Here is an 18,549-nt window from a genome sequence, read left to right as displayed (position 1 = left end):
AATGCAAAACAAGAGATGCCCTCAATGGGAGATTACGGGAAACTGACAGTAAATGGGTAACCTTTGGTGCTATTAACTGTCCTTATGTACTACTCATAGTTCTGTTTCTGTTTTTGGACCAGGAGAGCTACCGTTGATTGTTTTAAGGCAATGGGGTGAAATTCACTCATGTGCAGAGGCCACCACAAAGTCAATGTACCCCCTTAAGGCCTGATTCAGTGCTGCTCAGATCTGAAGCCACCCCATAGGGTTTCAGTGGGAATTAATTAATCCATAGTTCCCTCACACAGGGGTGAATCTCACCCATGCATAATTGCTATAGTCTGTGAAGGGTCTGTAGAACACACATGCAGCAGTTGCAACTTTGATTGGCCTAAAAAAAAATATTGAAGAATATCTTGAAACTATGGGACCTTTATTTGTAACGTCTTTTGGAACTCTTCAGTGTAAATGTAAACGTGTTGGGGGAAACAATGTATGTGTTAAAAGCATATGTTTAAAAACAGCAACGAGCCAATGTAGTTTTCTCCCAGGCAAAAATCCTCTCAGTTTCACATGGCAAGAAAAAGGTATCTCAAGTACACACAAAACCCACCTACAATTGCTCACTGCAATGTGTACATAATGTAGTTATTTGCTCAAAGCTACAAATGAAGTAGGGGAAGAAAAAAAAACATGTATAATTGGAGCGCTTTTTTTTTCTTTTCTTTTTGCATGTTTCCTTTTAAAATGGACAAACTGTGTAGCAGCCCGCATGATTGTGGTTGTTTTCAAGAAGACTTCTAGTGTTCTGATGTATTCACGCCGAAATGCAAAAGCAAGTGCATCAGTTAAACAAGTTCAAAAACCTTTTTTTGTAACCGCCAACAGCACAACTATTTTGTATTGTTGTTTGTACCATTTTTGTACCAAAAACAAAAGAGGGAAAAAAAAGGGAAGAGAGTAAATGTTTTCAATGTGTTTTTAGTGCCACTGCAATCTTGGTTCAAAACTGAGTAACAGCTTTGCTGATTTATTGTGTATCAAAGCTGAACTGGTGCATTAGCGCCTAGCTCCGGTGTAATAAATAAAATCCCCCTTTTAATAGTCTCACTTGTTGTTTTTTTCATATACACAGCTCCTGTTCATTTAGCAAAAAATACAGCAGCTACTAGAGTTCAAATCGTCTCTTGAAGCAAGAAGATAAGGGTAAACACTAATGAGCTTAACTGTGGTCATGTCTTGCCGTACTTGGGCAGCTGCACTGGGCCAATAGTAATAGTAATAGTGTCAACACTTCTTTTGCAAACCCCTGGTTTTCAGGATATTCCAAACTTGTTTTGTGGTTGTGACTTGAGTGCTCATTAGAGTGATCGCTTTACAGTGGGCTAGCACAAGGCGTAACGCAGGCAGGTGCTGTGTAACCTTTCCCACCGTGTTCTGGCAACAGTCTGTGACCTTCAAACCTGCCAGCCCACTCCTGGGCCTCTCGCTGAGCATTAATTGGGCAGCCGTTTTTGCACTGCCAGCAAACACATTGTCACTTGGAATGGATGGAGGTCAGCGGGTCGCATAGCGTCAGGTGCCTTCACACTCACAGTCAATGCAGAACCTCAAACAGGCATTCGACCAACCCCTTATCCTGCGTCCACACACACGCGTCCACACACACAGAGAGAGCTGTTCCTTTTGTCTGGTGTGTCAGTAACAGAGATCGGTGGCGAGACAGTGCTAGGAGACATTCAGAAACTCCTGTGCATGAACTTACACGAGCACAGCTACTATGATATTAAAGCATTTGGGGCTAGATCCACATAGCCCTACATTGACTTGCACTAGGGAACCTTTAGTGCATGCTAGCAGGGTCTATGCAGACCAATTAATTTGCAACATGTTAGTGGGCTTTAGAAATCACACCCCTGTGGGGAGCATTACCCCACTGTGTAGACAAGCCTTTAGGCCACTTTAGGTGGCAAAGTTCAGCATTTAGGTACTACTGAGATCCTCAAAACCCCTGTTCAGCAGCCGCCTAGCCACGTAAAGTCCATAGGTGCCTAAATCGTTGCCTGTGTGTGTGCACACAGTTGCCTGGGTCCTGATGGCATTGAGCTGATCAGTACCTAGCTCACACATAAGCCCCTGTGGGGGTCTCAAGTTAGGTGGTTCCCTACCTATCTTGCCTGCAGGATCTGACCCAGTTCACGGTCTCAGAGTGCGCCTAACCCACACAAAAGACACTGGTGACATTGTCACAAGGTGTAAAACCCTTGTGATTCTGCCCAGCTGCAGGAATGCGCACAAGTGAAGTGCTGTTGTCCCAGTTGACAATATGTTGACGCCAGTGGCTGTGCCGGTGATAAACTAGCCCAACTATAAAGTACAGTATGAAGGACCCAGGCGTGTAACCGAGCTCAGTAAAAATAGTAAATATGTTACCCAAATCTGCAGCCGCATTCAGCAAGGCAAAGTATCTTTTGTTCTTCCAGGTGCACACACACACTGTTGTAATTGTGCTACTAGTGTGACCATAGGACCTGAAGTAGCGTTGTGTGTAAGCTCAAAAGCTTGTCCTTCTCTCTCACACACACACACACCAGCTGTTGGGCCAATAAAACATATTACCTCACCCACCTGGTGTCACTAATATCCTAGGACCATCACAGCTGCAACAGCACTACATGCTATAGGCTTTGTTATACCTGCTTAGACCATTGCTCCAAGATCCTGAATGTCCTTCTCGGGCAGTGGCCAATACCTGCTTCAAACTAGCACTAAAATCACACACACACGTTTACAAACTTCTGATCCCAATCAGGCCCTGAGCTCCTCCAACGTTCTCAGGCCCATTTGCAACTGGTCTTCAGTGCCAAAGTTTGAATCCAACCATTTGCATTTTTAGCGAGGCCAACATGGCTAAATCCAGAATTTATCCAGGACTATCTCCAATATTTTCCCAACAAACTCTAAAGGCTCAAGGTGGGATACCTTTTAATCACCCACCAAAGCAAGAGCTGATGTTACAGGGCCCTTTTGCCTAGTCTTGGCCCAGCTCTGCTGTCACACCAGTTTTACACCAGTGATCAGGACGCCAGTTTACTCTGTTGCCTTCAGGAGGATGACGCACATGCTGGCAGTAGCACAAGTGCTTAAGAACCTTGCTGATGCTGCTCCTTGGTAAGCGAGCGCTTCCACCATGCTCGGGCGCTGCTTCAGGCAAGTGTGTGGAACCCCGTTGGCTCATTTTTTTTAAGCAAACAAGCAAACTGAAAAATGCGCTAATGCCCAATCTGCTGTCCCTGAGCCAACTGTGTATACTTGGGTCACCGGTTTCCGAACTGCACTGCTCAGTTTCTTAGAATTATTTTTACCCGAGGAATTTATGCAACACAGTTGTATCACAAAAATCTAGTTCATCACCGTCTCCAGCTACTTGTGTGGGCTTCGTCACCATAGTAAGAACGTCTTATCTGCCCCCAAAAGCCCTGGCCCTGCAAAGACAGGTGCTTAACTTTAAGAGCTGACTGAAGCTTAAAGTTCAGCATGTACATAAAATTCTGGCGTGGGCCCTAAAACTTTAGCTTAGTCCAAAGGAAGATTTTTTTATTTTTTATTTTTGCCTCAGTGTTCCGTAGGTGGCACGTTCAGCCGTCATTAGCCCTGACATTATTAGCAGGCGCAGTGAGACAATTATTGATTATTCTGTTGATTAAAGAAAAAATCAGGATGTTTGGTTTCCTCCCCTGCCCCTTCCCTCCCCCGCAAGGAAATCCTAGCATTGAAAAAAGAAATCAAATTTCTAAAGGCCCAAAGTGGGTGGAGAAAGAAAATAATGAGACCCGTGGAAAGGTCCCTTCAAGTGCAAGGTAGGTAATTGTGAGAAAGCCACAGTTTGATTACGTAGTCAAAACACTCGTTTTTCAGTGGGAGAGCTGATAAATTAAAGGCTGTAACTGGGATTTTCTAAGTAGCCAAGGAGAGAGAGAGAGAGATGCCCAACTTCCATTTAAAGTTAGTGGGAAGTGGAGCCCTTTGGCCCACTTTTGACATTCCCAGTCTTCAGCACATGGCCATCATTTCACTGGCGTGGGGGTGGGGTTTTAAACCGAGTTGCCTCCTATTCCCATCAGTGTTTCTAGAGGCCGGCTCCTGCCTTCAGCTACAACACTGTAAATTCATTGACTGCAATCACAGACCTTGAGATTTACAGTGCTATCCTTGAGATCAGCCTCTGGCAACAGAGATCCAGGGCCCATCCTTTAGAACAGCCGCTAGTGAATTGATCGGTTAGCGAAACGGGGACTCAGTAAATGCACTGAAGGGACCAAAGCTGAAGTTCAGGCTGAATGAACCCACCTGAAGATATGCTTGTTCATCGGGATAGTCCAACGTGTATAAGTGGTAGCTCAAACTGCAAATCGTGTCGGAGGTAACTCTTAAGTGCACTCTCTTCTGAGTCTTTAACAGAAAGGCTTTCAGTTGCTTAGTTTTTAATTCAGTGCATTTGCTGCGGGAATGGAAGTGACACGTTTCATGCAGCTTATTAATGAGAGATGCAGCATCTCGCTTAATACCAGTGTAGATTGAAAGGAAACAAAGACAAGTGAGGGTATTCAGAGGGGACTGAATTTGCAAGCTTCTTTTACAAGTTTTTGCCTCTCTCCAGCTTACGGCGGCGATGCCTCAGCCACGATTATTATTTATTACTGTCTCATCTCGTGATTGCTGTAGAGCTTGCACAGGGGGCTAGAGTTAATGAGACATTAAAGATTTGTATTTTGACACAAAGCGTGCGCGTCGGGGAGGAGGGTTACAGGAAGCTCACAGAAATAGCATCCTCATAAGGTAAGAGTTCTAGCCATGAGTCATTTTTTTGGATTCTCTCCAGCCTCTCTTATTGGGGATTAAAACATCCACAGAATGGGGCATCTACCTGGTCTGAACAGAAACGCCCCCTTCCCTATCGCACATGGCTGTTTGATTGCTTAGATGTCTGCATTGTTTTATAACACATGGCTTCCTCCTGATGGAGCTGTATTATCTTCCCCCACCCCCACTGTGATTAATGCACAGCTTCATCTCAGCTCCACAGCCCAATCTATCTATCCTGCTTGTAGACCTTTTCCCGCCCGCCCCCTCCCCCTCCTCCCTCCCCCCTGGCCCTTTAATGAGAAAAATATTTTTATTTTTTGCTGTAATGCTTTTTTGGGAAGCAGCCGCACGTTGGTGGCTGTGAGTAATGACAGAAAGCCGCTTCCGGCTTCGGTCCATCGTCTGCGGCTCACAGCTTTCAGCACATTAGCAGCAGGCCTCATGCTGGCCTACCTACGGAGGAAGCAGCCAGCCCGCAAGCGGTCTGTGATGTCCCTGCATTGCATCATTGAGAGAAGCCCCCCAGCTCACCCAAATGACTCTTTTGGATGAAGGGAAAGTCTCCAAAGCGGCGGTTACTTCTGCTGAATCTCCCGTCAGATGACTGCAATGAAGGGAAAGCAAAGGGTAGGGAAAGCATTCGGGCCTAAGAAATCAAACCTCTCCCACATCTGAACAGGCCGTCCGTGACGCACGATCTGGTTGGAGATCTCTTTATGCAGTAATGAGGGATGAGGACCTTTTTAACCCAGCAGCTGTGTTTTTTAATGCCACATCACAGCAAGGAGGTTGCTTCTTTTGCCAATGCCTCTTTCCCTGACATTTGGGAAATGGAATAACTTTGCGCATCATCCAGCCCTGAATGACTAAGATAAGGGTACTGGGAGGAGTGGAGCCTGAAATTGCCATTTTTCAGCTGTCTGTTCAACTCCGAAAGGTGGGGTTAATCTAGCCTGACCCAAATGGCCTCCTAACCTGACAGTCTTTGCTCACCAAAGACTAAAGGAATTTCAATGGTCAGCCAACAAGACTTGAAGGGGACCCTTGCCTCAAGAAGCTCCATGATTCTGAATTAACTAGCAGTCCATTCATTTTGCAAAGGGTCTTTCTTGCATGAAATCAGAAACAGTTTAATTCTGGATTAAAGAGTCAAGGGCCAACCTCACCCAGCTCTTATAAACTGCTTTCACCTTCTGCCCCTGTAATTGTAGTAGTTATGCACCTCAACGCTTTAAAGAGCAGCAAGCAGCCCTTGATGGGAAAAAGTGTGATAAAACATTCCATTTTAAAACAGTGTTGCTTATAGTGGTTCCACGCTTGGGGATTTGTCTGCCCTCAGATTTTATTGCTAGGCATATTTGCATGAAAAGTGGCTCTTTATTACTTAAGAATTCATTTACTCCTGCTGCTAAGCACCCACCTGACGTCGTAATCTGCTGCGGGGGCCATGCTTATCATTTCAGTGAGCATGGTACCATGGCTGTCTTCATCCAACATGAGGCCCAGCTTTCATACATTCATATTAATTCACATCATGGCCATGAGGCTAACTTCAAGTTAGCCAATGCGCACACCTGTGTGTGATGGAATGCACACCTGTATTCACACCCTACACACTATTGTAATAACCTTTGTACAAAGATCTGCCTTGTAAGGTATGATTTGAAAACTAACTCACATGGTGAACTGCAGATAGCAACATTTTCATGTAAAGTTATGAAATCACCCTTGTATGCCGTTAAAACTCACATACCGCCCTCTCCCAATTAGGTAGAACGGGTCAAGCAAGCTTGTCTTAAACAAAGGGATGTGTGTTTACCGCAGTTTGCGTATAAGCTGTAACCAGAGTCCTCAGACAGCACGAGGGAGGCAGAACGAAGACAAAGAAAATCTACAGTTCAGCATACGCAGGTGACAAGAAACAGCATAACACCGCTTCCCCACCAGACTCTGAGTCTGCTTGCTCTCAGCTGAAAATAACTTTATCTGGGGGGTGGGGCGGGTCACTATCAGGAAAATGCATTTCACGGGGTATCTGAACTATAAAAGTGAGGGGCAAAACCAAGGGCGGCGGGGATAATAGGGCAGGGAAGGCTCAGCCTTCCCTGCCACAGCCACTGCCGCTGGATGGCGGGTTTTGGCGGTTTGCACTGTCTGGGCTTCTGCCCGAGGACATTTTTATTATGTGCCATGCAGGTTCCGGGGCAGATGAGGAACTGTTATCTGCTAGAGATTCATCAGTAATCTTCCTGGGCTCAAGAAAGATTACTGATGAACCCAGGAAGCTGAGTAGCAGATACCACCTCCTCAGCGTCCCAGGAACCTGCATGACACATAGAAAAGCTCAACGACACCTCCAGCCTGCTTGTCTCTGCCTGGATGCTCCTCTCCTCCCCATTCTCCCCCTCTCCCCCTTGTGCTAGTCCCCCTTCCCTTCCCCAGGATCTGGACACCTTTCTGTCCTCCCACGGGTTCATTGGCCTCTGTATACCATGCCCCCTTAAGATGGGGAGAAGCCGCCCGTGCCCAGGGGACATGGAGCCCCTGAGGGGCAGGGTGGCTGCAGCACAGTGAAATCAGCGCCTCACTAAGACCCAGGAGGAGTTGTGAAGATGCGATAAGTCAGTGGCAGAGCGCTCACCTGTTGACTTCAGTACTCTACCTCCCCGAGAGGCGGAAGCTAAGGCAGCAGGAGAGCATTTCCCATCGACCCAGCACAGTGTAGACACCGCATTCGGTCAATGTAAGCTACGTCGCTGAAGGGGGTGATTTTTTTTCACACCCCTGAGCAATGTAACTTACATCAACGTAAGCAGCAGTGGAGACTAGGCCTTAAAAGGAGCGAGTTGTTGCATATTGTTCTCTTACAAGGACAACGGACTGAAAATATCTGACCTGTCCAGGAGAGAGCTGCACAGTAGAGAACACACCTTTGGGAGGGAAGGGGAATGTGTTGGGGGGTCACCCAACAAGTAATAACTAAGTCTGGTGGGAGCCAGAGCATGGCCTGTGTTTGCTGACAAGCAAATGCACCCTCCTTCCCTGAGATTTGGGAGATCTGGGCTCAAGTCCCTACTTGAATCAGGTGGAGTAGAGATTGGAGCCAGGTGTATGTAGCACATCCTGGGTGAGCACTCCTCTCAACTTGCTGGCTTCTATGAATGCCATTCTTAGGCAATTAGCATTTTCTAGCATTCTATAGGGAGCCTAGGTGCCTAACTCAGCACTGGGGATTCCAGTGAGTGACAGGTGACCTCGTAAGGCTGAGCTTAAATCCCCTTGTAGCTCTAACCTTGAATGACTTGCCAAAGATCACACAGGAAGTCTGTGGCAGGGCAGGTTGTTGAACCTGGATCTCCTGACTCCCGGGCTACTGCTAACTGCTAGATCATCCTTCTCTTGAGAAGCTCAAAGAGGAGTATAGGCCTGAGCCAGGAGTTAGTATTTGATCCTAAGAAAAGATGGCAAACTGTTTATTCCTGGTGAGGAAGTAGGAGCAAACAGAATAATACCTTGATTGTTCAGAGCCCTGGTGGCGTTTATAAGACTACAGTGGGAAAAATATCACCTTTGACTTGTCATCTGAGCCAATATAATAGGTGCACATGTCACCAGGCGAATAAATATGGAAACCCTCAATGTCTTTTTTGAGAGTCACTTTCACAGGTACCTTCAACATGAAATGTGATGGAGCATATTTTAAAATGCTGTGCTTATCCACAACAAAAAGGAAAAGGAGCTCAGTAAGAAATTTTTTAAATGATATTGGCTAGCTGTTGTGATAGCTGCTCTGAGGAACATGGCAGTCTCCTTGGGTTAGATGCTGCTCTGCTTCACAACCATGGACACCAGTATGATTGATACAGTACGGTTCAGACTGCCACTCTGGGAACTTCGTGTCAGATCCAAGACCAGAGAGTTATTTTTCTCTGAAGGCAATAAGTCAAATCACTCTAGGAAGCGTCAGCACAAGAAAGTTTACAAAACTGTCTGACTTTGAAGGGATGGATGAGGGCTGCCTAACTTGTTCATCACAGTGTCCAACTTCCAAGGAAACATTCATATATAGTGAGACATGCTCCAAGAAAGCTGCTAACTGCACTTTAACTAAGGATTGTTTCTTATCGTATTTCAAACATATCATATAGGCAGAATGTCAGAAATGAAAATTTCTGCTTTTACCATTTAGTATTTGGATCTCATGCAAGATTTTAATTTAAAATTGATATTTAAAAGTTTTTATTAATTAAATGACTTTGTATGATAGACTATCTCACGAGTACACGTTTTGAAGTCAGTGCCTTTGACTTCCAATGGGCGTTGGGCTCCTGATTGTTCTTTGTTTCACTGAAAATCTCCCCTTAGTTCTTTCTAAATTCTTTTAAGAATCATAATCAAACACTAAATGAATATTAAACTTAGATACATCTACCAGAGTTGCAATAATTGTCCTATCTATAAAGCAAGTGCATTCTGTTTAATTGATAATTGATTGATTATACTGCCCTACCTTGCTACCTGATCAAAGAATCTCATAGGCATTATATACATATGGAGTCAGTGAAACTCATGCCCCTCTGGGATGGGAGGTGGAAATAAATGGGTAGGCAGCATGATACCCAACAGTGGGGAAAGGGAAAGTGCTGGTTAAAAACACAACTGCAAACCTTCTACTCTCTAAAAAGCATCATGAGATCTCTACTGTCCATGCAGACAGGACAGGACTTCCATCTTCAAGATTTTTTTCACTAAAAGTATGCAACTCCATTTATCCATCTTGTGAGGATGATGAGCTGAGTTGACCATGTCTGGATTACATTCATGTCATCTCAAGGAGCATAATTATTTCAAACACAATGTTCAGACTATGGAGGCATCCCCTCTGGTTTATGATTGTGTGTCACTGGCTCAGTTGATGGCACTTTAGCCTCAGACAGATTGTTGCAAGTAAAAAATCCAAGGATTAATGCCCAATGTGGAGGCAGTGATAGACTATGTTGTTCAAGGTGCCAATCTTCCACAGAAAGGTTAAAGTCCCTTTCTGTCCGTCCCTGGAAGCTACCGTCGTAGAAGATCAAAGTCTCATGTGATTCTTCAGAAAGACTAGAGAATTGTCATGTCCCTGCCAATATTTCCATTCTCGTTAAAATGGGTTAAAATCCAAGGTTGCATGAATGCTTTATTACTGAGTTCACAATGACAGGTTTCAAAGTAGCAGCCATGTTAGTCTGTATCCGCAAAAAGAACAGGAGTACTTGTGGCAGCTTTGAAGTGATAATCGAGATGACCCAAGTTTTTTCTTCTGCTGGTACTGATAGCTCATCTCAATTGATTGGCCTCTTACAATTGGTATGCATACTTCCACCTTTTCATGTTCTCTGTATGTATAAATATCTTCTCTCTGTGTGTTCCACTCTATGCATCTGAAGAAGTGATAATCGAGATGACCCATCTCGATTATCACTTCAAAGTTTTTTCTTCTGCTGCTACTGATAGCTCATCTCAATTGATTGGCTTCTTACAATTGGTATGCATACTTCCACCTTTTCATGTTCTCTGTATGTATAAATATCTTCTGTCTGTGTGTTCCACTCTATGCATCTGAAGAAGTGAGCTGAAGCCCATGAAAGCTTATGCTGAAATAAATTTGTTAGTCTCTAAGGTGCCACAAATACTCCTGTTCTTTTTGAGTTCACAATGGCTACTCCATTAAACTCTAAAATGCTACACTATCTATAACTCATTACTTGCTAAAGTACTTTGAGTTACCTTGAGTATGAAAGGTGCCATAACAAACTCCATACCGTGAAAACCTTGTGTGCTAGCATTCAACCACTAGGTAAAGTAGAGAGCATTTACAACCTCAGTGAACACTTTTATCAATCATGTGATTTATTTTTAACTCAGAATACCCAGCCTATTAAATGTAAACCAAGTGTGTAATTACTGAGATCAATTTACAGTGCTACCGAACTTCCTGCTCTTCAAACATCCCATGCTACTGTCAGAAACAAAACACGCTGAATCGATACAGGCAAGGTCTGACCAGGGCATGTTGTATCATTCTTTATTTAACCAAGCACGTGCACATAAACCATTCCATGTAATTTCCTCACAAGACAGTCCACCAGCAATAAATGGCCCTGTTGTATCTTTTCATTTTATTTGGGATATTATATCCTCATTACTACCGTACAGATGGTTGTGGTTTAACCAATGCAGAATGGAGCGACATGCAATGTCTTTAATGACATGTCACACATATATTTGTGTGGTAAGATATAACTTTACCAGGTGCCTGTAACAGAATGATATCATTGCTACTTACTTTTTTAAGGCAGGTACTGATACCTTAAAGGTGCTTGATATATTTTCTCTCTCTCAGACACTTTGCTGTACAGCCCAGATTTTCAGTATTACACACGATCACTTGTGAGTCTGCTCACTCAGCCACTTAACAGGTCATTTACCACCTAATTACTACAACTGTGCTAATTGTAAGTGCAAATTGGACACAAATACGTACGCATTTCAGGAGCCATAATTTTTTTAAAATGTGGCCGTGTGTCTTGTAGATAGGACCTGAGTTGGCTAAGCTCCTTGCCTTTTAGTATCCAAAATATAACCCTATACCTCAATGTTTCATCTCAGGAAGGTACACTACCATAAACACCTTGCACTAATAGGGCACTCTTGATGCAAGGTCTCAAGGCACCTGATAACCATTAAGTAACCAAGATTCACAACAGCCCAGTGAGAATAGTAAAGTATTATTATCCTCATTGCATTGAGATAGAGAGAAATTAAGGGATTTGCCCAAGATCAGTAGCAGAGTTGGAAACAGAACTCAGACTTACAGGCCCTTGCCATAATCAGCAGACCTTACAAAATATAAAAGTACAACAGGATGGAAATGCGTTGAATAAATATAGCACAATATAAAATATTTACCCTTGGAGAACATTAGCAAAGTGGTTTCTTTTGAGATTACATTTGTGTCCTTGTAAAAGACATGCAATCAGAAAGAAATATCCATCACAGAACAACCCCACATCATTTCAGCACCGTGGCAGCTTTGATTCAGGAGACCCAGGACAAGTCTCACATGAGGTCTGCCTGACCTCGTGCACCTGAAGACCAGAAGGTCCCATAATCCTAGAGTGGAAATTGGTGCTACAGTGGTGGCCAATGGGTGAATGATGCATGTACTGTTGCCGAACGCTGGCTAGGAGCGGTCTTAAAATACTCATGAACAAAATAATTTGATTGAAATTGTAGAACATGCTCAGTCTGGTCTGTTCCATTCGTTTGACTCATTTGAAAGCACTGCAACATGCCCTTTTCCTAATGAAAAATGGTGCAAATTGAGTGCAAGGCTTTACTACCTATAGTCAGGTCTTTGCAGGAGGACAACTCACTTCTGAACCCTATAATAACCTGCAGACAGCAGTGTTTTCCACACTGGGCCTAATGGAGGAGTTCTCCTACCCCAGTATCATGTCACCTGGTTCTGCAATAATAGGGGGGTTGTTTGGAGGAGGGGAGGTGTTTGGTTGGGGTTTTTTGTTTGTTTTCTTTTCTCCTCTTCCTGAACACACTTGATATCATGCAATAAATGCTAGAGATGAAGAAAGACTTGTTAATAAATTACACAATGGCAGCCTAATTGACCACAGCAAGGTTAGCCATGAACTGAGAGGAAGATGGAAACAGTAAGTCCAAATTAAAAAGCAGGGCTGGTTGGGGAAAGAGACACGGTTTTCATGAGAATTGTACCTTTTCCACCCCAGTTCAAAAAAATTTCTAATTTTGACATTTTTCAACCTGCTCTATTAAAAAGGAGTTTGGTAGGGATAAAAGATGGAATTAATTAGGCAGAAGAGACAAAGGTGAGAAACTTGGAAGGGGGAGGGAGAACATCAGTACAGCAGATCAAAAATTCAAAAGTAATTTTCACCAAAAGTTTCCAAAATTTCAAAGTAATTTGCATGCTTTAGCTGTCAAAACAGACGCTCTTTTTCATTTACTCAAATCATTTTTTGCTAAATATTAGGGCTGTCAAAAATTTAAAAAATTAATCATGATAAATCACACAATTAATCGCTCTGTTAAACAATATTAGAATATCATTTATTTTAATATTTTTGGATGTTTTCTACACTTTCAAATATATTAATTTCAATTACAGCACAGAAGACAACGTGTACAGTGCTCACTTTATATATTTTTATTACAAATATGTGCACTGTAAAAAAGAAAAAATAAATAGTATTTTTCATGCTGTAGTGCAATCGCTTTATCATGAAAGTTGAACTTACAAATGTAGAATTATGTACATAAAATAACTGCACTCAAAAATAAAACAATGTAAAACTTTAGAGCCTACAAGTCAACTCAGTCCCACTTGTTGTTCAGCCAATCGCTCAGCCAAACAAGTTTGTTTACATTTGCAGGAGATAATGCTGCTTGCTTCTTATTTACAATGTTACCTGAAAGTGAGAACAAGCGTTCACCTGACATTGTTTTAGCTGGCTTCGCAAGATATTTACGTGCCAGATGTGCTAAAGATTCATATGTCCCTTCATGCTTCGCCCACCATTCCAGAATACATGCTTCCATGCTGAAGAAGGGTTCTGCTCACTAACAATCCAAAGCAATGCAGGCTGATGCATGTTCATTTTCATCATCTGAGTCAGATGCCACCAATAAAAGGTTAATTTTCTTTTTTGGTGGATCCGGTTCTGTAGTTTCCGCATCCGAGTTTTAAGACTTCTGAAGACATGCTCCACACCTCGTCCCTCTCAGATTTTGGAAGGCACTTCAGATTCTTAAATCTTGGGTCGAGTGCTGTAGCTATCTTTAGAAATCTCACATTGGTACCTTCTTTGCTTTGTCAAATCTCCAGTGAAAGTGTTCTTAAATCAAACAACATGTGGTGGGTCGTCATCCGAGATTGCCATAACACGAAATATATGGCAAAATGCAGGTAAACCAGAGCAAGAGACATACAAGTGTCCCCCAAGGAGTTCAGTCACAAATTTAATTAACGCATTATTTTCTTAACAAGCATTAGCACCATGGAAGCATGTCCTCCAGAATGGTGGCCGAAGCATGGAGGCACATACAAATGTTTAGCATATCTGGCACGTAAATACTTAGCAATGCCGTCAACAAAAGTGCCACGCGAACACCTGTTCTCACTTTCAGGTGACATTGTAAATAAGAAGCAGGCAGCATTATCTCCCGTAAATGTAAACAAACTTGTTTGTCTTAGTGACTGGCTGAACAATAAGTAGGACTCAGTAGCCTGGTATGCGCTAAAGTTTTACATTATTTTATTTTTGAGTGCAGTTATGTAACAAAAAAACCCTACATTTGTAAGTTGCACTTTCACGTTAGAGCAGGGGTAGGCAACCTATGGCATGCGTGCCGAAGGCGGCACGCGAGCTGATTTTCAGTGGCACTCACACTGCCCAGGTCCTGGCCACCGGTCTGGGGGGCTCTGCATTTTAATTTAATTTTAAATGAAGCTTCTTAAACATTTTAAAAACCTTATTTACTTTACATACAACAATAGTTTAGTTATATATTATAGACTTATAGAAAGAGACCTTCTAAAAACATTAAAATGTATGACTGGCACGCGAAACCTTAAATTAGAGTGAATAAATAAAGACTCGGCACACCACTCCTGAAAGGTTGCCGACCCCTGTGTTAGAGATTGCACCGTAATACTTGTCAGAGGTGAATTGAAAAATACTATTTCTTTTGTTTATCATTTTTACAGTGCAAATATTTGTAATACAAAATAATAATATAAAGTGAGCACTATACACTCTGTATTCTGTGTTGTAATTGAAATCAAATATTTGAAAATGTAGAGAAACATCCATAATATTTAATACATTTCAATTGGTATTCTACTGTTTAAGAGTGCAATCGCGTGAGTTAATTGCGTGTTTTAGTTATTTTGTTTCTTTTTTTTCTCCCCTTCTCTCCATCCCTTCTTCCTTTTTCCTCTGAAAACAGGGAAGGGGGAAAAGAACATAAATAATAAACAACCAAAAACTGAAAAGACAAAAAACTGCTACATTTGTTGTTTTCCATCGTTTACAAAGAAACAGAAGGTTGTGAAACAATTTAAAAAATTGAGCAACTGATAAGGTGGGATTTTAAAAAACATGAACAAAATGAAATTATAAATGGGGATGTTAACACTCCATCCTAGAGCAAAGCCCGTCAAGCCCTGGAATTCTTTGTCTGATGGTGGCCAATATGAGTTGTTTTAGAAAAAGGCATAAATCATCCAGAGTGCATCTAATTATACTATATTGATTTTATTCATTTCTACATCACCATAGGTATATGTAGCACTTAGCAGCCATTCCTGGGGGGAACATTTCTTTATAGTCCCTCATAATCTTCCCTAGCTTTGACTACCAGCTTCTTGAGAGCTGGACTGTTCAGTTGGATGGATGGCTTGATGGATGGATCAAGCACAAGCTCAATACAGGGACCCAGGAGAGGAGACCCACATCAGAACTGGCCATTATTCCCCTCCAGGAATTATCCTATAATGTAAGTAACAGAGCTGCTACTTTGTGGAATAAGAGGACTTCAGTTTAGGTCTCACTGGCAGTATTGCCAACCTCAAAAGATCAAAACTCATGAGTTAGATCCTCAAAAGTCATGAGATTTTAAAAATCATTGAATCATGATTTTTAATCTGTCTTTTGCCTTTTTAACTCTCCTCTGTTCCTCTGCCAATGTGTGTGTGATAATTTCAGACTGATAAATCAACCTTCAATGTGCACAAAAATGCCTCTCCCTGGTTGCTCAGATGGTGAGTCCACTTTCCCTCCCAACATCCCTAAATAGGAAAACTGCCATCCAGTTCCTATTACTGTCTTGATTCTCTCCCCTCCTAGTTTATCCCCTTTGATAAAAGAAGGGCTGGATGGTAAATAGTGTGAGAACCACTGACCTAATTAGCTCATCATGATTCACCCTTGTATCCAGAACTTATATTACTCTTCAAGGTTGATGAGTTACAGATAAGTATATTAAAGAACTTTAAACTTATATCAATCATTCATATAAGTCACATTATCACAGTAAAAACAACATAGGATTGATTTAGCCATTTGCAAGAACCAACACTACCCTGACTCCTCCCTCCCCCCAATTTTCTCTGCCTGAAAGTGGGCAGCACTCCACACACACACACTGCTCCCCTGCCTCCTGCTGCTCTGGGGCCCCCTCCCGACCCCTGCACTGCCTCCCCCTGTTCCAAATCCCCCCTCAACTCCCCTCCTCACGCCTTATACCTCATTCCCCTGAAGCCCCTAAATCTGCCTCCTGAGCCCTTCACTCCCTCCATCCCCCTTTCACAGTGTCTCTGGCTGCTCCTCACAGTCCTTGTGTTCTGTCTAGCCCCCTGAACCACAGAGTGGCAGCCATTTTGCCTCTTGGCTTGAATCTCATTGAAAACAGTGGGAGGTGGCCTCCGGCTTTATGAAGGGCACCCTCACTTCCACGTGCAGATAGACTGTAGGGCAATGGCAGCCATCTTGGTGGCTTCAGCCTCATTGACAGTAAGAGGAGGCAGTGGCCATTTTGAATAAAGGAAAATTACTGAGGTGGGAGCCTGTCAAGTTTTCATCATGAGACAGGTTAAAAAAGTCCCCAAATCTGCAAGAAAATCACGAGTTGGCAATTCGGCACTGGGGACAGAGGGGGAGATTTTCAAAGGCACAAATAGGAGTCAGGCACCCAACTCCCACTGGTTTTCAAAGGGCACCGTACTACCCTTTGTGCCTTTGAAAGTCAGATTCATTATTTATTTGTATTGCGGTAGAGCCGTGGACCAGGACCCCAATGCACAACCAAAGCACAGCAAGAGAATCCCTGCCCCAAAGAGTTGACAATCTTCGCTTCTCGTTTGTGATTTAAATTCCTTTTCCCTTCAATCACCCCACTGCCACAAAGGCGGCAAGTTGATTTTTTTTTAAATGTCATTCCTTCTTTAGGAAAATGGCCACAGACCCATAAATATTTATTTGCAGCCAATGTAATCTCTCTTCCCTTGAAATACTGTCTCCTGGCTCAGACAGTGACACTGACGCAGGCGTGGTATTACCATGCTATCTAGAAGTGGATGCCCATCTTCAGTGTGTAGCAGTCCTGGCTAGTCTCAGACAGAAGCCGTTGCATTATAATTTAATCTATCCCTCAGCGGTTCTAGCTCTCAAGATTGCTGTTATTTTACACCTCAGCAGAAGTTCACAGCAAACAAAATGAGGTTGCAATCCTCTCAGGAAAGCTGGCAAGAGTCACAAATCCATCTTTGAGGAAACAGATTTAAGTTTAGGTCCAAATAATTAGTTCTTTGCCCAGGCCTTAAGATAAGCAGACTGTGTATGTGTCTGCGCTGGCTGCAGAAAAACTTCCCAGAAAGACACATTATGCTTAGATTTCTTTTACACAAGCTTTTATAAACAAGGGCTTCAGAAGGGAGCTGTCAGCTGGGATCATTCCACTGAGTGAGTTTGGAAATGACTCTTCATTATCTCGCAACCACAACATGATACATAAAGTGAGAGCTACACAAGGCTGTGAACTCATTTTAATTTTACTGCCTCCAGTTTTCATGTATGTGCTGGGAAAGCACATGTAGATCATTTAACAGTAAAGTGATCGAACTGGTACAAACACCAATTGCCTTTATGTTAGGCGTCTATCTTAACCACAAAAAGGGAGAGAAAAAACACAAGGTTTATGCACTGGACTCTAGTAGAAGTCATCCCCTTGCTCTAAGATGAAGGTCACCTTGGATTAGAAGTACTTCTACTCCACATCTTCTTTATTCTGCCTGCAAATGTGTTGCAGTAATATTAATAAGTAGCTTGTTGCTTTTGCTACTCCTCAGTGTGCCTTCAATTTATCAAAAATCCTACATAGAGAGGGAGACTACAAACTGAGAACTTACCACGGATGTGCTCTAGCAGATAATCCAACCTGCCATCACAAAGCGATGGATCATGGGGTTTGATCTCTTTACTTCAGTACTAGCAACCTATCTCCATTTTAGGAAAACTGCTAATGAATTAATGATCTCTTGGCACTGCAGTTGTAAACAGAAAGGCAGTTAGGGAAACCACCTTGAGTTCTGCCCAGATAATTTGCCAGAGAATGGGATGAAAACTTCAGGAAATATGAAATGGAGTGACTATTTTCCAATTATTTTTGTTCTGTCTTCAAACTTTTTTTGTATAATAGTCTCTTTATGGACAATTTCATCAGTACAAAATAAGAATAGAGTACCGGAGCACATTGTGGGGGAAGATGGGGGTGGAGCCAAAGCTCTGCCTCTACTAGCCCACTTGTCCATGAGCCCACACAGAGTGGAAGTAATGGCTTCTCGAAGGCTGCTCTTGGCCCTTGCACTGTGACCTACAGTGAAGGATTTGTGCCCCCTGTGGAACACCTGTGCAGCATTACAAGGCCTTCCATCCTTTTGTTAGTCTTTGGTGCACTTCTCAAAATCTTGTAATAATTCCTTCCTATGTAACATTAAAAACAAACATTCAGGTATTGAGAGCAGTGCCTCAGCTCCTTCAGAGCAGAGTGAGATCTGATCTGATGTGTAGCCGAATGACTCCCATGTCCATAAGCAGGGCCGGCTCCAGACACCAGCTTAAC

This window comes from Trachemys scripta, chromosome 12 (assembly GCF_013100865.1).
Source record: "Trachemys scripta elegans isolate TJP31775 chromosome 12, CAS_Tse_1.0, whole genome shotgun sequence".
Classification (NCBI taxonomy): Eukaryota; Metazoa; Chordata; order Testudines; family Emydidae; genus Trachemys; species Trachemys scripta.
This window is presented reverse-complemented; position numbering follows the sequence as displayed.